We start from the raw sequence: 26,744 nt of genomic DNA, 5'->3' as shown, positions 1-26,744 counted from the left end.
GAATGATGCTTCTTATGCAGTCTTAAGCCTTGGTTTTTTTTTGTTTTTGTTTTTGTTTTTGTTTTATTTTTTGTGTTTTGTTTTGTTTTTTTTTTTTTTTTTTTTTTTTTTTTTTTTTTTTTTTGACTGTCACACTTTTTAGCGGTTAGAATTCATTCTTCTCTATAGAAACACACTATAGTGATATTGCTGGGGATGAAACACAGCACACTCAAGATTACATCACCAGCCCTGCAATTTCTCTTCCTGTTTTCAGAGCTCCAACATCTGCAGTTTCTCAAAAATCCTTGTGTAGAAGAGGCATATTTGGTGTGGCACATTTTTTTTTCCCTGCAGATATGCCTCGTATCATATGACTCATGTCTGTGTATCTATATTTTCAAGACTAATTTGAAATTTATTTCAATTACATTTACAATTTATTCCCTTTATTCATCTGAAGAAATTTATTTTGGATAAGGAACAGGAAGTTAATTGTTTAGATGTTTGTTGGTCTTAGCACTTAGCACTTACACTTAGCACTAATGAGAGGAAGGAAGGAACCACAGGAAAACAAACCACCCAGCACATGCAGGAGTACAGAGCAGTGTGGTGTCTGCGCATCATCCAGGAAAGGATGTGGATGGCTCAGAGGAGCCAAAAGATGCTCTGGCCCTTGACCTCTTTTCCTGCAAAGCCATGGGGGCGATATTCTGCACCACCTCTGCAAGATCTGTAACCCTCTCCTGCTGCAGGTTATGGTTCCCCCGTGCAATTACCTTCTTTTGTCTTCACAGAACTCAAGGTAAATTATTTCATCCTCCTTGCAGGGGGGATTTGAAACCAAAGGTATTTTTAGGGAGAAATAATTTTTTTCATGTAAGATGCAGAAGTTGTTACTCCTCAGGCAGCTGAGAGAAAGTGAAAGGCACTTCCAGTCATTTTAAAAGCCAAATTCTGATGTTTAGCTTGAGATCAAAGAGAAACTCACGAAAGGAGGGGAAATAGAGGAGAGATCAGAATACACGGCACTGTCTTCTTTGAAGGCACTGCCATTACATTTCTGATCTTTGAACTCAGAAACTTATTTTGTCAGGATGAACTGTATTTTTACCAGTTGTAAAGCTGATAACCAGAAAGTTTGAGCTACAAATACCAAGCTTACAAACAAAAGAACAGGCTGCATTCTTGAGCATGATAATGCTGGCACATTTAGGCTAATGCTGTAACCACACTGAAACAGGTTAAAACACTTTCAGGCATTTGTGGAGTCAAAATCATGTCTTTTAACAGAGTATCTTGGAGTTCCTCCATCCCAGACACTATTTCAATGGTGTAACATTATTATTAAATACTCAACTCTGTGTCCATAGCTCTATATTTTGCAAGCAGAATCTCTATTTTGTGAGTATGAGAGCTTAGGGAAATTATGAATTTCTCTGTGCTGCATTTTACTTTTAAATATGTTAATAAAGTAACAGATTCATAGGATTAAGGCCAATTCTAAAATTGAACATGTTAGGTGTCTGCCACATTGCATGTTCTATAGAATTGTTTGGTGTTTTTCATCACATTCTGTCTCAAGATGATTTTGCTTTTGAAAGATTAAGTTTTTCAGTTGTGTGAGAAATTGTTTCACACTTACCTCATTCACTGGAAAAAAAAAAGAACTCAAACATTAATTGCATAGTAAATGATAGTTTGAACCCAATGGACATTCAGCTGATCAAGGGTTTCTAGGAAAACCAAAAGATAAAACAAATCGCCTTCACCTTCACTGTTCCTCTCTAATATGAAGAGAGAAGAGGGAAAAAAATAAAAGAGGGAGAGACAGAGACATTTTGGAATAGAATCGGGTCACTCGTGGACTTGTTCTTACTCCTCATGAGTCAGTCAAATTCATCATAAGGTTTTTCAGCTTCTGGTATTGATCTCAATTGCATCTTGATTGTTTCCTAAATTTATCCTACCTGAAGCAATTGAGACTACAAATCCATCACATTTTATTGCCTTGGTTATGGAGACACCCACAAGATACAATTTCAAAGCAATGTGCACCATGTCAAGTATTTCATAGTGCAATTTTATCCCGTGGGAAAAGAAATGACCATGAGAACCAGGACATACTTTAACATTTCCTGCCTCCATCTTCGCCTTGGCCTTAGTATGTACTTTTCACCTGCCCCTGTGTTAGTGCAGTTTTTATTTTCTCTGCTTTCATTTTAAGTAACTCTGCTAACAACAGAAAGACTGCTGAGACGGATATTCTTAAACACTGTAAATATTTGAAGGACAAGGAATAACTCTAAATTCTGATATTAACAAAATCTTAAGAAGGAACATTATGTTTTCATTGTATTTTTAAATATTTGAACTAATTTTGATTGAAACTTATTCAGGATCATTAAAATGAATCAATTTCATTTGCAACCTGTTATACACGTAGGGTACAATTTAGATTTGACTATAAAATCAGACGATATGTGATAGATACTTTCAGACAGCAGTCTCAAATTATATTAATTCTAACAATATTGCTTATAGAAAAATAACCAAAATTATTTTAGTGTATATTTGATATACTCTGCTTATCTTTAGTAGGATATAATTAAAACTACTAGAGTGATGCTATACTTGTTAATATTTTTCTACTGAAATTTGGTTTGGGTTGAATTTCTTCCAATCATTTATATTCTCTGCCTGTTCCCTAGAGTAAGTTTGGGTTTAGGGTTTATTCATAATTCACATTGAATTTCAGAAGATACAGACTTGATACAATTTTAGATATTGAAAATAGTGCATAACAGAATCTTAAAGCAATTCCAAAGGAGGCAGTTCGCTTATGTTTTATCCAATGACAATATTACTAAAATAACAGAATATCTTTAACTACTGTGCTAAACTGCTAAAGGTCATTTAAGCATATACATATGACCAAGTGGTTAAAAATATCAGTATCAGTGCTCATGAGCCTCTCAAAGTCTTTGGAGAATATAACAATCTGTTCCCCAAATTGGACAGACCCTGAGATTCTAGGTAAAAGTAAATTTATTATTCTTCAGGCTACTGAGAATTGTATTTCTTCCAACAGTCCAAAATATATGCTACTTATTTACCTGTTGTTCCTATCAAACTATTTGCTCAGTTGAAAAATACCAGGAGTAGGTGCTGGGGATTTAACTCAGCGGCATAAGCACCTGCCTTGCAAACGTGCAGTTGTGAGTTTGATCCCTGGTACCGATAAAAACAAACAAATAAACAAACAAACAAAACCAGGAGCAATAATTTAGGAACTATTTCAGGGAAGGATCGACATTAACTCTGGGAAGGCTTTGATATTTTTTGCCCCAAAATTCCTTATTCCTTTATTAAACTTTAACTGCTCTTCATGCAAAATATTCTTTTTCCACTTAACAAAAAAGCTATTTAAATTTTGCCTGTAGGTGATGATTCACTCTACTAAATTCTGTAATCTTTCAGAATTCCAGTCATGTCCTATGTACATCTGAAAGACATTGCTCATCCCATAGTAAATCCTTCATATACATTTGACCATGAGTGATTTACTGAATTATTTATTTTTATTTTCAGTGACAAATGTAGAAAAGCGTATCATAGATGGAATTAGGTGGAAAAATTCTAGTGAAGTTAAATGATCTACATTGTGAGAAGGAGTGATCTGTCCCTGAGATGGAGTAATTTTCCTTATAGTTAACAAGAGTTTAGAAATGAAAAATACACATAAAATGTAGACTTTGTTTCTGGTTTAGATGTGTAAAAAACTTGAAAGGGATCAGTGTTACCTATAAAACTAATGAAAGCTACATAACCTGAAAAGTTCATGGCTTTCTTTATTCCATGAGAAAACTGAGATTTTAAGAAAGACGCATCCTCCAAAGATGGGGCGATAAGGGATGTAGAAGTTGAAGGTCAAGATCTAGTTTCCTGAAGGAGAAGCTGTTGGAAATACAAGTTGGAAAGTCTAAAAAGTCTCAGGTTAAGACTTAGAGGACTCACAAACATCCACAGATTTTACTTTGTTTTCTCCACAAGGATCTAATTGTGAAGGCTTCAGGAATATCTCTTCATGGACCTGGTGAGAGGAATGGAAAGAAATCATTGTGAAAATGTACCCAAACGTTCACCATAACAAATCCTACTTTGTGGTGGGAAGCAATTTACTATAGCCTTGCGCAACCTGGAGAAGGATAATCTTCCCAAAGGACAGCTCCGCAGCTTGAAGTGTTGTGCAAGTCCTGGATCTGAGACACAATCCTCAACAAACACTGACATTTAATAATGATATTGTGGAAAGCTTCCCCCAGCTCATACAGTGTTGTGAAACAAATAGGCTTTAAGTATAATACTATGGATTGCAGCAAGACACAGATTGTTTGATTAGCATTGAAGGAAAATCAAGGTCAAAAGGAGAGAAAGACACTTTACACTGAAGGGATTGGAAACAGCTGATATACACACACCTACAACAAACACTAAACACAGCTCAACTCTTAGTCAGATGGGTATCCATCCTCACACACACAAGGCCTGTCTATATTAGCTCTTGTTCTCAATGCAAAATGATAGGCCTGAACAAAATTCTAAAGATATTAGAGTATAAATTTCTCAACTGAAGTACAAAAGGAATCAAAATATGAAGAAAACAGAAAAAAATTGAATGTATGAAAACTGTGGGACAATTTTAAAACATGTAAATACAATCAGAATTATAGAATAAAAATATAAAAAAGTATGCAGTAGTGGCCAAGCACTATTTAAATTTATCAACAGGAGCCAAAATATTAGATAAAAGAAGCTCACAGAACAACACGCAGAGTAAATGCCATAAACAACAGGCAGGAATATCATATTTAAACTTCAGAAAACTATACACAGAAAATATTCAGGAAGAATCTACTGTACAGCGGAGTTACACCTTATCTATTGAGAACAAAGTCCAAAAGTTACAGAAGATGTCTCATCAGAACCCCATGTTTTAGTTTGTTGGTGCTGTTATAGTACCATGAACTGGTTTATAAATAACTACTACTTAGTGCTCAAACTTCTAGATTTTGGGAAGTTTAAAGTTAATGTAAAGGAAGACATAATCTGTTTTAATGGACTGTCGCTCATGGATTGTGCCTTCTTCCTGCATCCTCTCATGTTTAATGGAGTAAACAAGTTGCTCGGAGCTTCTTTTACACGTACATTGATTCAAAAACCACACCTCTTAAATATGCCTTCAGTAGTGACACATAAATGTTGAGGAGACCCAGACATTCAGACCACAGCAGGAAGAGGGTAAAATGAAACATTTAGAGGGTCGCGAGGAAAAAACAAACAGCAATCAAAATTTATGTACACATTGAGAATATCTGTCCAAAATTGAACAGAGGTATTTTTTTCATAAAATACAATCTGAGGGAATTTACTAAAGAAGATATATAATGACAATTAGCACATGAAAATATCTTTACCATCATGTATCATTAGAGAAACAATAAAATTCTACGTGTCTGACACAAGTCCAAACTTTGACAGTAGTATTTGCTTTAATGGTGTGGATAAAATGGTCTCTTATTCACCACTGGTGGGATTCAAAGTGATGCACCCAAAGGCAAAAAGCTGGGCAGCTTCACACAAAGATAAACCTAGTTTAATCCATCATCCAGCAACCACACTCCTTAATAGTTGCTGACCTGAAAACTTACATCGATGTAGAAACCTGCACAGAAACACTGCAGCAGATTTATTCACAATAGCCCCAAACTGGCTATAATCAAGGAGTCGTTAGTAAGGCATTGGATAAACTGTGGTATATCCCCCCAAACCAAGTACTGAAGGCTTGTTTCTCAGATAATGGACTTTTAGAAAGTGATTTATATAATGAAATCATCAGTTTAGTGAATTAATCTGTCGACAGGTTCATAGATGAATGGGTTCGTAGGAGGTGGGATCTAGTTAGAGGAATCAGATGACTGGACAGGAGACTATTTCTCAAAGGATGGCAAGGACAATTTCATATGCTAATTGCCATTATATGTCTTCCTCTCTCCCCTCTCCCTTGCCTCTTTCTCTCCCTGTGTCTGTCTCTGTCTCTGTCTCTGTGTCTGTCTCTGTCTCTGTCTCTCTGTCTCTGTCTCTCTTCTCTGTCTCTCTCTCTGTCTCTCTCTGTCTCTCTCTGTCTCTCTCTCTCTCTCTCTCTCTCTCTCTCTCTCTCTCTCTGTTCTCTTCGCCACTGCCCACAAGGTAAACAATTTCGTTCCACCAAGATCCTGCTATTATGTTCTGCTTCACTTCAGGCTCACAATGGAACCAGTTGACCATGGATTGAAATCTCTGCAGTTGTAAACCAAAATCAACATTCCTTCTTCTAAACTGACTTTCTCCTGCATTATATTAAGGAATGCAAAATTAACACACATCATAAGGAGTGTATATAATATATATAAGATACCAAGGTAAAATATGAAATGGGATAAAATAGTCTAACTTTATTAGAAATATATAAAACAACCTCACCGTAGGGGCCATGTAAAAAGTATTGACCTAAGAAACTTTAAAACTAGGTACAATTTGTGAGACTGAAGGCAAAGTCAATGCACTATGTCTGATAAACATTTCCCCAAAGGATACTATTTATAAACTACACCTAAGAATGTATCCCAGCATAAAAGTTAATGTAGTGTGGCTAATGGTGGGAGCCAAGTTTCACACAGTTATACTCTGACATTACAGATAATGAAGGGAATAGACAATCTGTGGTAATGATTAGCATTGGAGATATTCGCATAAACTTGTGTTTAGGTTTATATGGAAATAATCACTTATAGAAATATTTACAGTATGTGTTAACACATGAATCAGTCTGTAAATATTTAGGTTCTTGTTTTATCAAGTAAGTGTTCCTAGAAACAATCATATCCTAGTAGTGTAAAGCACTTCTAGATCTCAGATACAATACTGTCTCCAATAAAAACTTAAGTGGACAATTTTAGAATTAATTTAAACAAGCTAAACCTAGAGTATTATATTTTTTTGGTGTTAAAGAGTGAAATAATGCACCAAAAATAAATTATTATATTGGAATAATGTCCAAAAATACAGCTAAAAGATACAATTAAACAACTTTAGTTGCTCAAAATGGGTATCAGACAGTTAAATAAACCAAATAAAATAAATGGTTCTAAATCCACAATACTATGAATAAAATTTAATAAGTAAATGACTAAATGGGAGATGTAGATGTATGAATTTAAATAATTTGTTGATATGTGTCAGTGAATACAATATGATAAAAATGGTATTTTTAAGTCTATGACATCTCTGTCATGCCTATGTTGTGTGCCCAGTTATTGTGACTTATGACATAATGTATCTGTTAGGATAGAATTTTGCAATTAAAGGAATAAATTTTAGTGTATCAAAAATTTAAAAACAAAATCATAAGTTTAAATGTAGAACATAATAAAGCAATCTGATCATGGTAAAAACATTGGAAATAATGTATTTTTAGACAGGGGTTGAAATTTGAACTGTATCTGTTCAAAAAAATCATTAATGTCCTTACCATGGTGCTTCAGACTATTATATTATTTGAAAAATAAGTCATCACAGGTGTAATTAGCTATAATAAAGATGTATTTAATAAGGGTGGGTACCTAATTCAGTAAGATTGGTATTCTTACAAGAAGATGGCACTCTAAAGATAGACATAGAGGGAAATGCTCATGAAGATGTAGAGTTGAAGAGAATCAAAGTAACACATTTACAAGCCAAGGGATCCCCTAAATTGCCAGCAAATTACCAGAAGTTAAATTAGTCAAGGAAGGCTCCACTTCTGGCTTCCAGAGGGAGCATGTGCCTTCTGACACCGGGATTTTTGGCTTTTAGCCCTTAAGAATGAGAGACAGTAAGTAGACTCGTGTTAGAAACTACTTAGGTTGTAGAATCTTTTCACAGAATCATAGAAAATTAACATGCTCTTCTGGTCCCACAAGCTCGATGTAGCAATGAAGAAAAACACCAGACAAACCTTGATTGAGGGAAATTTCACCCAGTGTTCAAACCGTGCCTTTCAAAAACATAAAGGTCCCCCAAAACACAGAAAATCAAAGATGATATAACAATCAATAGTTCCTAAAATGCCTAATACTTAAATTAAATGTTGCATACTGGATGGAACACTGGATCAGAAAAAGACTAAATGAAACTAAGGAAACTGCAACAAAGCACAGATGCAAATCAATAATACTACAGTGTACTGGTCCATTAATTGCAGCGTCTACTATATAGTATGACGTGCCCATTAACATGGAAAATTGACCATAGAATATATCTAAAGTTTTCCTCTACTGTGTATCTAAAGTTGTTCTAAAATTTAAAAAGCCCATGGCAACAAAATAAAAAGTTCATTGGTCAAAACGTCTTTACACCACAGAAAGGAAACCAGGAGAGATTTTGAAAAAAGATTATAACCAATTCTATTCTTGATCAAATGTGAGGTGTGATTGAAAAATACTGTGAATGATTAAATAAAACTGAAAAGAATTTATTACAATAATAGATGCGTTGCCTTTAATACCCCCAAAATGTTTTCCTTTAATTTGAAGACACTTAGCATTCTTGCCACTTTCCGAAGAAGTTTTGGAAGTCTTCTTTTGTAAATGCCTTTAGCTATGTTCTTGTGACTGCCTCAGTGTTCTCAATCAATTAAAACCTTTATCAAGTATATACTATCATGATACAATAAGTATATCAATTCTCTTTAATGAATATATTCATTATGTATTGCAAGCATATATTAATAAAAAATTACAAAATGGTTTATGGCAACTTCAGTCAAGGTGGTGTGTCTTTATCTACCTTAATTACCAATGTGACCCAGCAGGACTATGGTTTTTCCCCAAAGACAAACTGTCCATGAGAGAGAAATATTTTTAATCATTTCAGGATATGGAGGCAGCCATAATAATACAACTAAAGGCACTTATGAGAAGGGGCTCCCAGAACTGCATCAGAAAGTGCCAAGAACAATGTGTAAGTGTGTTTGAACCCAAAAGGAGTAATTGGAGGGAGATTAATAACAATGTGCCTTTTATTGGGATGATTTCATTTTAAAAAATAGTTACCATATTATTTAATCATACTTTGTATAGTATTATATTACCTTATGCATTATATCTGCTCCTTGAAGATGTATCTATCTCTAAGAAATCCCAAACTAAAGAAAGCAATGACACTTAATTTTCTAGCATTTCCAATTTTAATTGTGTATTTTTATTAACATTGCACGCAGTCTTTCTACAATAAATTCATCTGGTGATGTGATGTAAGACTCAGTTCTTCCATTCTAGTTCATTCAGGTTCTATTATTTTACCTTAAGCTTGAGAAAAGGGTGTGGGAGTGGGAAAGGTTGAGTAAAAAAATGAGCTGATATTCCAGCAAAGAAACACTGGGCTTCCTATCTTACAGAAGAAACCCACTGATTCATAATCCCATTCACCTATGAGAATGAGTGAAAAACACAATTTCAGCCATTGAAACTGTATTGGGGATTGTCTTGGTTACTTATCTCTGATTGCTGACACAAACTACCTGATGCAAAAAATGAAGCAAGGTAAGGTTTATTTCTTACAGTTCTTAGAGGTTTCAGTCCATCCTCAGCTGGTTCTGAGGCAAGATGGCATGACAGGGCAGCCATTTATGGCCAGAGCAAACAGCAAGTGCAAATAGAGCAAAAGAGAGAGCAAAGCACATCTCCTTCCTGCTCTTACACTGTATGCCAGGTCCCCTGGGTTGGTGCATCACTCACATCACCAATCCCAGCACCAGACAACAAGCCAATCATGAATGCCAGAATCAGCTGTATCTATGATTGCATGGGGCTTGGGAGGGCCAACCAAACACAAACCATAACAGTGATATTAACAGAATCCACAATTTTAGGAGGCCGAGATGCTAGGTTCAAATAGCTGGCGGGTCATGAGACTAATCAATTTTTTTTTTTTTTTTTTTTAATCAGTACCGGGGATTGAACTCACGACTGCTGCTCGCCAGGCAGGTGCTTATGCCGCTGAGCTAAATCCCCAGTCCGAGACTAATCAATTGACTGTAAGATTAAGTCTTTCTTTCCTGGTTGAAACAGGAATCCTCTCTCTTCACAGGCCTGGGAAAATGAGGGTGTTCAAGTCTTTATGGAGACCATGAATAAACATTCTTTAGACTCAATGGAATGCCTCACAGACCTAGAAATTTTGTCTTTGTATGGCATTGCCCCAATTTATTTTATACAGTACTCACTCAGAAGTGCTATTGAGTGTACACTAGTTCTATTGATCAGTTCTTATTTTCTCCATATATGTACATTAAAAACATAACAAAATGCTGAACTTTTCTGCAAGTTTTAATCTTTAATTATTCTCTTGAATACTCAATTTAAAGCAAAATGGGTAGAATAACAAATATGTAAAAATGATGAACTAAGGTATAGGCTGTTACCCATGAGATCTAATCAATATATTAATGTCAATATGTTTAAAAATCAGTAAGTGCTGTGCAATGAGTTTCAAAACTATTTTTCATGTGCAAGGACTTCACAATAGAAAAAATGAGTTTGAAATGTTTGGGCTCTATAATCCTGACAAATGTTTCTGGGCACCAATATTTTGACTGAGTAAGTAAATATATTTACATATTGAATCAGTGTCTCTATCTGTTAAGTGTGTTAATGCTACTTCCCTTATGTTACTATTATCAATATTGAAAATTATACAGCTATTAGAAGTACAACATGCCTGTATAACAGTAAATATTGTTCTTGAATTTATTATCAAATCATTTTAATTTATAACTTAATATTTCTAATATGAATTTTAGTAATATTATGACAAATATGTAATAACTCAATTTGTATAAAAATCATAGCTAGCATGAAATGATAAAAATCAAATGACAACAACTTGTAGTCATTGACACTAAAATGTCACCTGGATGTTTAACCTCTAAATCTTTAAGCTTCTATTTGAAAAAAAAAAACATTTTTTTTCCTTATGATTAGGAAAGGGTTGCAGTATTAAAATAGGTGAAAAAATGTTTGTTTGAGTTCTAGGTACATAGAAAATTATATTATGTTCATACAGTTAATAAAATCATCTATTCCATTTCTTCAATAATTTTTTGGGGGTATTGGGGGTTGAACTCACGAGTTTCCTCATGCGAGGCAGGCGCTTGTGCCGCTAAGCTAAACCCCAGCCCAAAATTCATTACTAAAAGTCTACTACATACTAAGGCTTTGTTTTAAGATTAGGGAATAGACCAGGAGACAACAATGGGGAAATATCTGCCTCAGTAGAGCTTTTATCTTCTTAGAAGATAGCAGACATGTAAATTTATAGCCATACATAATCATCTATTGCTAGGAAAGAACTCAAAGGAATCCTCACACAAGATAATGAGGTAGAAAATAATGATGTGGAAGGACATTTTTAAGTAGGACAGTCATAAAAGTCTTGGCTAAGTGGCTTCCACTTGTGCGGAGACAAGATGAAGGTGACAAAGTAGTCATTCCTGTGGAGGAGTATTTCAGGTAGCCAGAAAAAATACAAAGAGCCTTTACGAAGGTCCGCTTGTTGTGTCTGAGAAACAGAAAGAGACTCTAAGGCTGAGTTGGCATGAACAAGGGCAGAGCTTTAGAAAATGAAATAAAAGCAGTTCTCAGGAACTGGATCACATACATACATCTTTTAAATCACAGCAGGGAGTTTTAAAAATAGACTTTATTCATAGAGCGGTTTTAGATTCACATCAAAACTGAGATGAAGGGATAGAGAGGTCCCGCGTACCTGTTGCCTACATAAATGTACTAGTTCCCCCATTATCAGCAGCATGTGTGGGAGCGGTACATCTATTTAAGTCAGCGAGTCTCATGTAGATGTTTTGATTTTTTATGAAAATGTGGTTCTTGGCCTGAAACCTAGGGCTGTATGCACGCTAAGAACATGATTTGTCACTGCACTACACCCGTGGCCCCTTGAGTTGGACTCTTGGGAACGCAAAAGGGATCAGAGAATTGAAAATGATCTGGCACCATGCTGGCCTCCTACAGGGAAAGGACTATGGGGAGGGTGCTTAGCAAGAGTGGAAGAAGGAAAATCATTAGAAATTTATTACAAACTAGGTGAGAGATAATGGCTACGTGGATCACAGTGCTAATGTGGGAGGAAATAGGAAGTAGTTATGTCAGGATATTTTAAAGGCAAAAGTGACAGCATAATGGATCAGATGTGGGAGGTGGGGGAAAAGAATGGGGAAGGTTAACTCAAGGATTTGGCATACGTAGAGATCATTTCAGAATATACATACGTCCTAATGCATTTCAGAAATCTGAACATTTGATCTTTTCCACACCAGTGATAAAGATGTGGAGGAACACAAGCAGTACTGTATAAATTTTTGATTCTGTGAGTACTGGGAATGTCTGTTATATGCACCATTTTGCCTTAGATTCACACCCAGAGTGCAGTGAGATTTAAAGAAATTGATTAAATAGATTAAGGAAAATCCACTATGAGAGAAGAATATTCTCAATGTCTGGGTTGAATAATGCATAACTCCTTCAAATTAAAAGGACTTGCAGTGTGATGACATTTTGTGAAAAATAATTTACTAATGAGTAGCCTCAAAATCGCTGGCTAATTACCATGAATTTATTAAGGCATGGAAAAAGAGTAGCTTGCTCATTGCTTTTAGTCAAATGACTTTAATAAATGTAATGCCAGAACATGTCATTAGTGTGAAATATGCATGAATTAATTTTAGTTTAAAATTTGGTTTTGGAATCTTTACTTTCTTCTGAGAGCTCATACTAGCATACTTAACAACAGTATGAAATTTTCACCAGCAAAGAATACAGTAGTATATTTCTCTGACCCCAAACTTCAATTCTGACTACAGTGTATAATTCTCTGTTATATAAATAACAATACTGGAGCTTTCAATCATCTCTTTGTTGTATTCATTTTCCTTTCTATCTATTTCCATGTATTGTGCTTTCCAATTTTTTTTTTCTATTCATTTGTTTTGTCTTTAACTTCCATTAATGTATCTTTCCATGTTTCTGGTATTGTTTTATGAATGTCTTTGTGCTCCTCAAATTTTTTTTATTCTTTCCAAACTGTGGATTTACCTACTTTAATTTATCAAATGTACTAATTGTTTTAGGATCCACTGATAACATTCAACAAATGTTATGAAGATGAAGATAGATAAAATGCTAACTTCCTCTTTATTAGTGCATTTGTTATTGCTTTCTTGTTGATGTTTTATCTGTACTGAGGGTTATTAATTCTAAGAATACAAATAGAAAGATTCAAGGCCATGAAAATGAGTTCCTTAGATATGAGCACAATTCTTTAATTGACAGAATGGCTGTAGCATCTGAAAGTTTGATGGTGAATTTCCTCTGCAGGCCAGGGTCAGTAGTCAGAAAGGCAGTCATAGAGCTTGGATGCCATCTTCCTTCCAAAAGTAATAATCACCAATTATAATGACTGATCTCTAAGTAGTCAAAAGGCCACAGTTACCTGGAAAAGTAGCAATATTAGGAAGTTTGACTCAGAGCTGTGGAAACAGTCAACAGATTATGTTGGATTTGGGGGTAAAATATACAGATAATGAGTCATCAAGAGTGTTGCTTAGTATTTACAGTTTTACAAATTGTAAGAATGGAAGAGTAAGAAGTGAATGTTAATCTCTGAATTAAAAAATAAAAAGAGACCTGATGCTCTTTGTTCTTAGACCTGAATCAATTTTGAGATCTAGAATTTACTGTCAAAAATGTGATTGGGTCCCAAGGAGAAAGCACCCTTAAAAGTAATGATGTTATCAGTCTTCTCCTAAGGATCCTACGAACTTTATAAACCAAAGAAAGGGAATTAACCCAAAATTAACTATTTTGATTATGATTGTTTACAAAGCCTAGTGATACGTTTCAGGATCTAACATTCTAAAGCAGCATCGCAAACCTCTTTCCGTTAGTGATGATCTGTGAAAAGTAATTGAAGTTACTGACAGTGGGTTCTGTATATCCATGAACCCATGTATACTTGGGCTGGTCATAAGTTTCAAGCCCTGGAGAGTGTAACTGGAACTGATATACTTGACATGTGGTGTAGGTCTCATGTTGGCTTTCTACACCACTGCATGTATTGCTAAAGTAGAAAAGCCCAGTGGAATTTTATATAACTACATAATTGCTTTTACTTTCTAATGTTCACTAATCCAAGGCAGTCAATAAAAATCATATCCATGGAAAATTGCCACCATTAAAGATTTAAGTGACACTGGGGTGTTACTGCTTGTCACTTTTCTATTTAACTTGCCACTAGAATGCTAGAGACTTAACCAAGCAGAAGTGCTGGTCACAGTTGCTTTAACCGTATGCAATATCTTTGTTAGAGATTAGTATGGCATTAGGTACACGGTAAGTAGCCATTGATTTGGCCTATGTATTCTTTTGCATTCCTATTACAAAAGGAAAATAGATTAGAAAGCGTTTGCATTCAACAATATTAATTTAAATATTTGTCCTTTCATATTAACTCTTTTCACTTTCTAAAGACTTTGGCCACTTGTGCTACCCACAGAAATCATACTGATTAATTATATCCACAACATCATGCTGACTGGTCAGAGTTAGTAAGAAGAACCTGCAATGCTGTAGACATTGCTAAAGCAGTTTCACAGCGGAGGCAAAGACAAATGAAGTCTCAGGGACCAGCAGAGCATTCAGTCTTCAGGAACATGCCGAGAGACACGATCCAAAATGAAAGAAAAAGGCTGCACCTTGCATCTTGTGCCACAAAGAAGCAGAGAGCTTCTCTCAATTCTGAAGGCAACACATGCAGTATATGCTGCTCCAGCTCCTATGACAAGCCATATGAGTGGTTGTCTGCCAGCTTTGAGTGGGATGTATAGAAAGAGTGGAAAAGACTGCTTCAGCCTTAGGTCATTGTTCTGGCCTGAATGTTTCTTTGCCGCTAAATTAATTCATGGGAACCTATTGCTCAAGGTGATGGTATTAAAGAGTGTGCTACTGGATGATGATTACCTCCTGAGGATGAAGTTTTAATGAATGAGATCGTAAAAGAATACTTGGGGAACATGTTTGACCCTCAGGTAAAGTACCATTAATGAAAAAAAATAGAAACTTGCAAATATAAGATCTGCCTGTATGTTAATTTTAAGTGTCTTGATCTCTAGCACTGTCAGCAATGCATTCCTGCTGTTAGTCACTCAGACCACGGCAACTCATGACAGCACCCTGAATACCGCAGTCTGACTGTGATTCTGGTCATAGTGTCATCAACCCTGCCAGGCAGTGTCATCAAACCGACCCTAGATTGTTAGAGGTGTCATCAGTGAGGGAAATGTCATATGAAGCTTATACTAACCTCATGGAAGAATCAAAACATTTTGAAATTCTTAAAGAAGGCCATGAATTCCACATTAGAAAATGACATGCATTTGTGAAGCAGATCTCCAGGCCAAGATAGACATGGAAATTTTTTCTTTTTTCTTTTTTGACAACAAGCTATCACATATTCAAAACAGCCACTCAGGAGATTTGAACATTGTACAGTTGGCCGAGCTTAGTCACGTTTCACTGAAAATTGAGAATATTATGTCTGGGTTTGAGCTTGAGCAGGGCAATAGACCACAGTAAGCTGCGGGATCAGGTAGATCAAACCTGCGTGTCACCCCAACAGGCCCCTTCACTGGCTTGCATCTGCAGTTATATGGAGACCTTTGATGACTATCTAACGAAGGACAATAGAACCTTTGTGGTTGTGAATGAGTCATCTTGTTGCATAAATGAAAAAACAAACAGAGCCTAAAGTATTTAGTCCTAAGAGATATTCAAGAAGAAAAAAAAAATGTTATTAGAGAAGTAGACCTGGTCATCCACTGACTGTGGAAGCAGAAGTGGCCTGAAGTGAGGATGCAGGAGAGTGCCTGCCTTCCACCCTGCAGAAGATGCAGCTCAAGCACCTTCGTAGAAGCAGAGATTGGTCCCTCACTGGTACCAGGGCAGCTCCTGAGGGTGAATGCCCTGACAATTTCTGCGGCCTCCCTTCCCTGATCTTTCATTGATACTGTAATTTCTAAAGAGAAGTTTCAGCAATGCCTACTCCTTTTTCTAGTTTTATGGCAAATTGTGTTTGTTGTGTGATCATTAAACACAAAGGACATGCACTAAGTTGAAGAAATGTAATGCATCTATTCAAAAAGAAAGTGTAGGTAACTATCCAAAAAGAAGGTAAGATCCTTTGCAATGTTCTGAGAAACAAGAAAAGAAGACACCTGTTTCAAGATGGCACACTCAGTACTGAGATTTCCTGTCCACTGGACTAACTTCTCCCCTTTGCTTTCTTCTAGTAATGACTTTCATACCCTCAGACAGAGATTTAGCAAAAGGTCACACTGTTATCTTCAGGGCCACAATCTAATTCCTCACATCAGCTCTGTGACTTGGATTTGCAGTCATTTTAGGAAAAGAACCACACACAATTGATAACAGAAAGATACTGAATCATGGTGCTTTCATCTAGGTCGTCCTAGCTTCAGAACTTCTATTATTTATGAATTCCCCAGTGTTCAATATTTGGTATAGCAAGAGAGACAGACATTAGATGGGTTCCTTGACAGCTACTTTAAAAAATGCATGTGACAAAGAAGTTCTATTCTCAGGGAGAAGAGTACAAGGTTTTAGGGCAGTACAACAGTGCTTCTGAAGAGGGAGACAATTGTGAGGATTAAAAAAACAAAACCAAAAAAAAAAAAAAAACCTTCAGATTTTAGTTCATTCATTCATTCATTCATTCATTCATTCATTCATTCATTCAGGGTATCCACTTGGGATCATTTTGCCTTCCCAATATAATGTGCATAGATGCTATTTTAAAAGCAGTGTCCTTACCAAAAACCTCATTTGAAACACAGAAAATCTGATGTCAAATCTATGTGTAGAGGTTTTAAGTCTTTCAAGTGCAAGATGTTAATTGCAGTATCATTTTTGTAATGGAATTGGACTCACTTTGAGACAAAGAAAAGCAATAGGAAAAAATTAATCTATGCAGACTATAGGACCATACACAACTGTTAAAAGATGCTAAAGTGTAGTTGATCACAAAATAACATAGGTAGACCTTAAAATGTAATGCTTATTTGAAAAATTCAGAAATTAATATAATTTTCAAGGTAGAAATAATAATTAAATGTGAAGACATGTTAATGAATCAATGACAATGCTCATTTTAAAAATACATGAATGCATACCCCGCATTAGAGTCATGGTCTATTGCTGGAGGTTGGAGAAGGAGCTAGGTATGTACTGAGGTATAAAAGTGGAACAAAAGTCTTAAATACCTTTAAAGCAGGTACAATCAAAGCAAAATGCCTACCTACTAATCGACAAAACCATTCTAGCAATCACGTCTTTCTGTGCCTGACGCCCTCCACCCTGCTTCTAAAGCACCCTTTATTGCAACACTTAATGGTGGGCTGAGATGCCTGGCAGTCCTGGGCATCTCAGCACATTTTCCAGATGAACGGTGGTGGGTTTGTGCAACGACTGTGTCCATCCTGCCTCGCCAACAGTGTCTCACGCGGTTTACGCTGCCGCTAAGACTGTCGACTTGTCATTTGGCTTTGGTTTTCTGCTCACATTTCGTCCCCTCAGCTTTGGCCCAGTATCCTTTTCAGTTCTTCTCTGGCTGCATAAAATGTATCGTTTAAGCATAAAAACCGAAATGCCATTTAAAAAAACTTTTTTTTTGGGGGGGGATTGTCATTAGTCTTTAGTTATTATATGTTTTAGGGGGCTTAGGTTATATGAATTTAAAAGAAAAGTAGATCATTAAGAGAAAGTTGTATGGCTGTCCCACAAAAGGTCCCACATAAGCATTTCTCCAACTTATTCATTGTACCAGTGCATGAAAAGCGCCCATTGTATATGCCTGATAGATTCAGGCATTGGTGTACCATGTTTCCTCATTATGGTATGAGGGGCTTTTGTTACCGCACAGGACGAGGAAATATTGTCCATTCAAAATGCAGCCTCTTTAAAAAATGCATCCTGACCAGGAAATATTGTCCATTCAAAATGCAGCCTCTTTAAAAAATGCATCCTGACCAGGAAATATTGTCCATTCAAAATGCAGCCTCTTTAAAAATGCATCCTAAGGATACAGCATCAAGTTCAATACTCTACTTTTGGCATTTAAAATGCCTTGAGGGAACCAATCAGGGTTGGTTTTGTTGTCATTTTCCTTAAATGAGCGTAAGAATACATATTCTGCTTTAAATCAAAAGTGTTCACTTAATATACCCAATAAAGAACAGTCATAGCTTTATATGTGTGCATAAAAACCACAAGTGTTCCAGTACATACTGAGCACATATTATGTGTGTAGAATAATGTCAAGATTTGCATGCATTGATTCACAACAGACCTATGAATAGGAGTTATAAGGTTTTTCATTAAGGAAAATGAAATAAAGAGTTTAAGCAAATTATTTATATCCAAAAGATTGAACAGCAGGCCCAGAGATTGGACACAGACCTCTGACTCCAGGCCTTTGATCATCCCGTCCCCTCCTGCTGTCGTCTGCCAGGCTGGCTGCCCCTGCTCTGTGGAGTAGAGAAGAAGCTGAGCAAAGAGGACAAGTTCACCTCCTCCAACTCCTGCCTGTGGTTTTCATTTTCTCCATTGTTTTGGAATGTGTGAATTATGAGCTGAAGAATTCTCATTCCACCAGCATAAATCAAAGGTAATCCTTTCTTTTTACCCTACACAATTAATAAAGATGTTTTAAGTCACTGGATGCCTAAGGAATCCTGTTTCTCAGTTGTTTCAGCATAAATTATACATTTTCACTATGATATTGTTCTATATGACACTTCTTTTTTCAATATTGATGTTACTATATTACTAGTTTAGAAATAAGCAGACAGTTATGGTTAAAAGCATATGGGTTAAAATTAGGCGAATGCACATTAGAGAACAACACACTATTCACAAGTTATATCATGTCTCTCTGCCTCAGCTGCTTATTTTGCTCCATGGGTATGTTAAAACTTAATTTAGGCGATTTTTGTAAGGATTAAACCAATTAAATCGCATTTAGTGATCTGCACAGTTTGGATGTTAAGCAAAATGCAGTGTTAGCATTATGATCATCGTTAAATTAAATAATAATACTGTAATAAGAATTAATTATATTTAATTTTTTTTCTTTTCCATCTTTGATGAACTGAGAAGTATTCTGTTTTAAGGTACTTCTTCTTATTTACACATCAGACTTCCAAGAAATGAAATTTGCCACATCAACATGAGTCATGGAGTTTTAATTTAACTGCAGTATCAGCCAGAGTGGATACCATATTTTTTATGAAATAATGCTATGTCTTGAGGAAGGTGGAGGACAAAATATCCAATGTCTAAAGGGGACAGTTAAATTGTAACATGCATTTCTGTGATATGACCTTCCTGGTTGAAGAGATGGATAGGAAGTTATTAGCTCCTTTCCTAACAAATAAACTTATTCCTTTTTAAGCCCCAATTCGTCAACAAGAAATAGTCTCATCATTTTCAACCAGTGGGGTGAGAATGAAAGAGACTATATATTCAAGGTGTTCTATGTGTTATAATGTAAATGTTAAGATTTCAGGGATTAAAATGGTTATGCTTGCAAGAATGGCCTATTTTACAAATTAAACAAACTGGGTGGTGTTTGTCTAAAACATGAAGCTACTGATTCTTTTAAAAGTTATATCTTGGCAATCCACTTTTACTCTGCTTTAATCTGAGTTACTAAAGTTTTGTTCCTCTGTGCTATCTGCTGACTATATAGAAAAAAAAATCTATTTTGTGTTTTGTTAAATGAGAGTACTGATGTGAAAGTTGAGAACACTAGTTTAAAAAAGTGATAAATAACATACATATAACACTTCATTTCATCACTTGAACAAGCTAAGGGGGTATTAAGATTGTATTGTAATTCACAATGTAAATCACCACATTTTATATAAAAATGAATATTGCTTCAAATTTAAAAAGCAAAACTCCTAAAACATCATCCCTTTCATATTTCTAGGTCAATATTGGGTAGATTGTCCTCTCTGCCATAAAGTAATTTTGAATAAACACATTTCAGAAAAAGCAATTGTTCTAAAACACATTCCAAGCATCTGAAGAGATCTGCAAGTGGCTTCGTGCTGTGCAGACAGCGAGGCCATGTGTGTACTGCAATGCTTTTTTCTGTGTTGCCGCAGACAGATTGTGACAGTCTGACTCTGAGGGTGCGCACATCAGGGCCATCATTTTTGATGTAGATTGGTAATTGCTCAGCATGCCATTTTGAGTCGTGTGTCAAGCTGTTTATATTCATTTTTACTGATTCTATCCAGTGTTTTCATATCTTAAATTGAATTAATAGTGGAGAGACTGGTAAAATGTCCAAGTACATTTTGAGTTATTATATTGATTTGCAACTTCATTATTTCTTGACAATTATTAAAGCTAAAGAGAAGAAAAACTATGAGGATCTGTACCACGTCCTCAGTATCCTCAGTAGTGCATATTTTACCTCATTCTTAGATAAATAGTCTTAGTCATGCTCAGGTTACATTTTTAGATCACGTGATTCATTCATTTAATTCTCAAGGGGCAGGCATTTGTTAGCATAGTCTGTGATGAGACAATAGGTTTGAGGAAACATGTAGTAAGCATCATCTCTCTAAAGGAATTTTCGTATTGTGAGTAAGCAACAAGAAAGAGAGGAAAGAGAATTCAGACAGCGAATACAACGTTGGGATTTTTGTAGAGATATAGAAGAATAAATACAGGACAAAGTGCTAATAAATTTCTGACTATCTAGGAATCTCTTGTCAAAATAAAGTACGACTGACATTTTATCAGTAGTAAAACATAGGTATTTTATCATTGCAGCTGAAGAAGCTGCTTGTCACATTTTTGTACATGTAATGATTTTCTTACCCAGTTTTCCCATTTCTCACATTTTTTCTCTTTGTGCTACTTCTTAAGACTGTGACAATACACATAAATTTTCATTGCTTTGTGAATGTCTTCTAGATTTCAACTTGAAAACTTGGTAGCTCTCCTTTTCTATTTCTAATGTGCAAATTTATGTTTTAACAAATATGTTGGGGTGGTGGTGCTCACAGAGTGGGCGTTAGACCAGCAACACTGGCATTTCTGGGAACTAGTGAGGCGTATAAATGATTAGACTCTTTTTTGAACTCACTTCAACAGAATGTATGTGATTCAGATTCAGCAGTCTACGTTTTCTCAAATTTTATGATGGTTTTGATGCAAACTGGGGTTTATACTCCCTTAGTGTGTTACAGCTTCAAGCTATTGTGTCTGCTTCCCATTAAATTGAAAAGCACCTGAGTGTAGGAGGTTGGTTTTTCTCTATGAAAAATAGAGTACTAAGCATAGTACCTAACACTTGTGAGGCAAAAAAAAAAAAAATGAATCATTTTGAGGAAAATCAATCAAAAACTAGAAGTGAAGATTCATTCTTTTACACTAATATTCTCTGTCTCTGTAAACCTCAGATGACCTGCACATGTCTGAAACAGACTTCACACTTGAGGGAGAAGGAATATAGTCCATCAGCAATCATTAACTCTTAATGGGGAGGCGTGGCACTGTGGTTTATTGAATAGTTTTGAGTTAATTAATAATCAACGCTGATTCCATCACTTTAATCAGGGACAATGAACAATTTTGAGTTAATTAATAATCAAACCCTGATTGCATCACTTTAATGAGGGACAATTATCATTTTTCAGTCTTTGTTTTCTTTTTTGTGAAACAGTGTTGATAACAGATAAATCACAGTATGTACATAAACGTGAGATGGGAAAACGTATGTAAACAGCCCAATAGTATACTTTAGGTTCACAGAGCTCTGGTTTCTCTGAAAACCCTGGATTTGCTATTAAATAAATGAATTCCATTTTCCATTTTCAGCTTCTTTGCACAAGATTTTAAGATTTATAACCCTACCAATTGTCTTCAATAGGGAAATTATATAAGACAAATTTCTGAAACAACACATCCCAGTTAGTCTTAAGTGGAAAGGATTAGAGCTAAGATGTGAGAAAAAATGAGGGAAAACAGATTTTGCACTTCCAAGAGTTTCAGGTAACATAGCTGAATGGATTGTGGTTCATAGACCACGCCAGTGTTTCAGTTAAGGGTCTCAGTGCTACAGAGCAGAAACACAGATACCTTCTTGTGTTCAAAAGGAGGGCAAGTTACCAGTACTTCTATTTCTGTATTTCAAGCCAAGTTTTTCAAAGAATAGTATAACTATCAATAAAAAATTAACAAAATTTGCAGTAGATAAAGTAAAAATCACAATAGCTTATTTTTAAATATTTGTTACATATTAGGCATTATGTTTAGTGTTATAGAGGCATTATCTCATTTCAGGACCTAAGGTGTAGGGTCCTATGAAAACTGAAGTGAAACTTCATTGAACAACAGGAAAAATCATCATTAGAATGTAGTATAATAAAAAATTTGCCTCCTTCCATAATCTGTCTCTAGATTCATAATAATGTTTTACATTTGTTATTTAATGCCATTCAAAGTTAGGAACTAAACTTAAATTATTAGTGAATTTTGTTTCATCTTGATTTTGTACAATGACAATGTCAATTGCAAATATTTTAATAACTGTGTATTTTGTAGCTTCACATGTATGCTTTCTTTTTCACACTGTAACAATGGAAACGACATATAAAACCTACAAGTATTCTATTACACTTCTTGTTTTGTGCTTACTCTACCAAGACTATTTTTGGATTATTAATTAGTGAAGAAGCACTGAAAGAATAAAAATGTATGCATTACTTTTCTCCTATGGTACACTTTTAACCTAAGTAACAAACTGGTCAGTAAAGTTATAACATGATTCCTTGATCAATATTTTGAATAATTTGACTTCTTTTCTATGTTATATGTAAGGTTTGATTCTTACTGAAATCATGACATTTTCATGTTGCCATTAATCCATCTATGTGTGGACATGACGTGCTTACTATATCATCAATTTGTCTTCCTGGATCCCCAAATATTGTGGGTTTCACAGGAGTTCGTGATCATGGGCATCAACAAGTACTACATGTGAATAGAGTGTCCTGAAGTAGCCCACATACATGTTGCATGCTTCTATCCTGGCTATATACATGTTCTACGACTTTGAACACAAAATACAAATTCAAAGAAAAAATGCACTAAAGAATTTCAATATGGTGACAGCAATGCATTAACCACGTGCTGGGCCCTGACCTGAACAGGTCTCATATCAAGGATGCTGTCTGTGGCTCAGATCATCATGAAGAGCATATCTCTGCCAGTCCATTAGCTATGTTAAAGTATACTTTCCATTTTATTAGAACAGGACACTGAATCATACTGTGTAAGTCATGCATGCACCCATTTTTCATGTTGTTAACAGTCATTTTTCATGATGAAGCAACACTTTTTGACATTTATTATTTTATGTAATATATATGACATTATTTCCAGGTATTTCGTGGATCTTTGTCATCATTGACAACTTGCAATAATACTGCTAGATGTTAGACAGTTGTCCTCAATTTGTAAGTTAATTTTCTGAATTTCAAAATGCATTAATGTATTGTCAAAAATTACCCTGCTCAAAAAGGGTGAAGATAGATTCAAACCCATTCAATTGACTTTAAATATCCTTCTTATAATCATGTTAATATGGTTCTTAATAATTTTTTCAGGTAGAAACATACAAAACAATTTTTAAATTCAATTTTTCTATTTAATAACATTTGAAGAATAATATTTGTAGATTTGCTAACTAAAGAGGCATACTGACAAAAAATAGGACATTTGAATATGTATTGATGGAATGCATGTCTGTGATTAACTCTCAAATGATTCACATTCATTTAGAGGCTCCTGAGTTCTGTAGGGAATAAAAAATCACAGGTGGAAAAATAGGAGGATCACATTTACACCATTTTCCTTTCTTCAGTAGGAAAGTCTTGTTTCTGTACTTATTCTAAGCCTTTTCAGTTTGGATGGCACATCACAAATGTTGCAGACTTTATAGAGGTATAAGTACTTTATTTAAGAAAGAACAACAATGTAGCTGTATTAACTCCTTGAATTAATTTGACAAGTTCCATGTCTCAGGGTCTGCTAAAAAGACCTTTTTATACAAGGCAATTGTCAGAAGAGCTACAGGTAAATTACAGTTTTCATTTCAAACAGTAATAAACATGATTGTATCTAATTGCATATTGGCAGAAATATCCAGTAATTTTCTTTAGAAATGTTATGTTGATTGCCAGCCTGGAAATAAACAATTACATTACCCTAAACTGTATTTATCAGAATCATTATATCCATTGCAAAAGTACAATTATATTTTCTCTCCTGATTTAGTTTTTTAAATTACATAGTTCAAGTTTAAATTTTGTTAACCTCAATACTACATGTTTGTAACAGTAATTTTATTTGAAGGGTTGAATCGCAATATTGTAGGAATTGTACTATTTGCATTATTTTATTAGGTCTTTATCTGAATAAAATGGTAATTATGAATGTGCATATGGTGCAGATTTTCTCTGGCAAGTTTAACTTGTCAAGTAGTACCCAGATCCAAAGATCTGATTTACTTTACCTAACAGATAAGCTTGGTTGTACAATTAAACTAAAATTAAAGGATGTATAATCAGTGTCTTGGTAAAATGTATAATCAATCAGTTGGGAAACAAAAGTTTTATGATTATCGACTATTTTTACATGAGTGATTCTCATGAGGATACTTTCATTCCTTAATTTTCAGCACTAAGACATTGAGATTAATGTTGATCTTCATTGGTTTCTTTGATTCACATTTTCTTTTAGCTCTTTTTTTGTCTATTTTGTAAACAATCAGATTTAATTTTATACTATCTTTAATTTCTACAATGGATGTACTGACCAAAAGCTGCTATAATATGCTATTATAAACCATTTAAACATCTTGTGATTGTAAATTTATAATAAAAAGGCAAAAATAATCTGTTGGCCATATATTTTATTAACTCTTTATTTGGAGAAACTTTAAATATGTTTGCCTATATTTAGTTTCCAGGGGAATCTAAATATATTTATTTTAAATCTATGGTTTTATCATATGAGGAATAATTATGGGTAAATGATACAGAAAGGCAACCAGTGGAGTTATTCCACAAAGAGTATTTGAATCATTGTTCTATTTGAACTATTGTCTTTTCTTTGTTCTTGAAAATCCATTGATTTTGGTTTTAGAGGCTGAAGAAAATCTGTTGGTTTTCCACTTACCTATTCACTGAACTCTTTGTGTTTATTCTGACTTGGAACATTTCCTCTACAAACCTTTGGCAGGTGTCTATCTATGTTCTATTTTCTAGGTAAAAGTTGAAAACCTCTATGGGCTAGCATCTTCTATATCAGATATCTAAATCACTGCCCTGCTTTATTTTCTTCTTCTTATGAAAGATTAGAAAGAATAGAGAATAGTCCATATATTCTTGTTATTTTTGATATAGGATCTCTGTATATTTTCCTATTCACACATAGATCATAATCAGTGGCCAATAAAGCATTGCATATACAAATACTAGATATTGTTCTTTTAAAATAAGAAATTAAAATGAAAAATTTACAATGTTTTCCTTCTGCCTAGGAGAACATCTAAGGTGTCATACATTGTGGATGGTAACACAAATAATATAATCCCTATTGTGAAGAAATCACAGATATTTATCAAAAGGAATGCAATCATATATCTCATGACCAAGTAATAGGACTTCTAGATGGCTACTCTGAAGACACACTGCAAATATAAAACTACGTATAAACATATTAATTTAAGTATTATTTAAATTGGAAAAGTTATACCTATTCTAAATAGCTATAGATAATATGACTGTGAGATAGTCTAGAGTGTATCCACACAAACCAGTGCCACGGTAGTTAAATTCATATGTCAAACTGACTAGACTATGGACTACAGCTGTTTAGTAAACACTAGATTAGGTGTTAATACAATATTGTTTAAAGAAAATTAGATATGATTGAAGTTTATAAAGTTTAAATAAAAACATTGCCCTCTACAATATTGGAAAGCTTCATCCAATGGACCAAAGTTCCTCAAAGACAATGGGATTTCTCCTCTTTGCAGACTGAAAAGCTTGTTAGTAACCACATGGTGCTAACTCCATAGGTGGACAGAACACAGGTTCAGGTACATCTGTATGTGTGGAACATGATTGGCTCCACCTAGATCTTAAATCATGTTCCAAAGCGACCAAGGTTCCAGGCTGAGAACTGCCAGAAAGCAACAAAAAAATTAAAGATATTTCAAAAGACATCAAAACCAGCATGAAAGGACTTCCAGCTGACCACACTAATATAGAAGACATGAAAATAATTTAATAAAAATACTGGTGATATGTCATATTTAATTTAATAACATAAAATTGTATAATCCCATATTTATAACAAAACAAAGAAGTCAATAGAGCAAATAAATCAATAAATGGAAGAGACATATTCAGACAAATATTATTTTGCAATTTGTTATGGTTTATGTGTAGATGTCCCCCTAAAGCCTCTTGCAATCTTGGGGGCAGGCTTCTAGAATTCATGATTGATTCATGG

This window comes from Cavia porcellus, unplaced genomic scaffold, assembly GCF_034190915.1.
Source record: "Cavia porcellus strain 051 isolate PalLab524CR breed Dunkin Hartley unplaced genomic scaffold, mCavPor4.1 scaffold_20, whole genome shotgun sequence".
Lineage (NCBI taxonomy): Eukaryota > Metazoa > Chordata > Mammalia > Rodentia > Caviidae > Cavia > Cavia porcellus.
Note: the sequence above shows the minus strand (reverse complement) of the source record.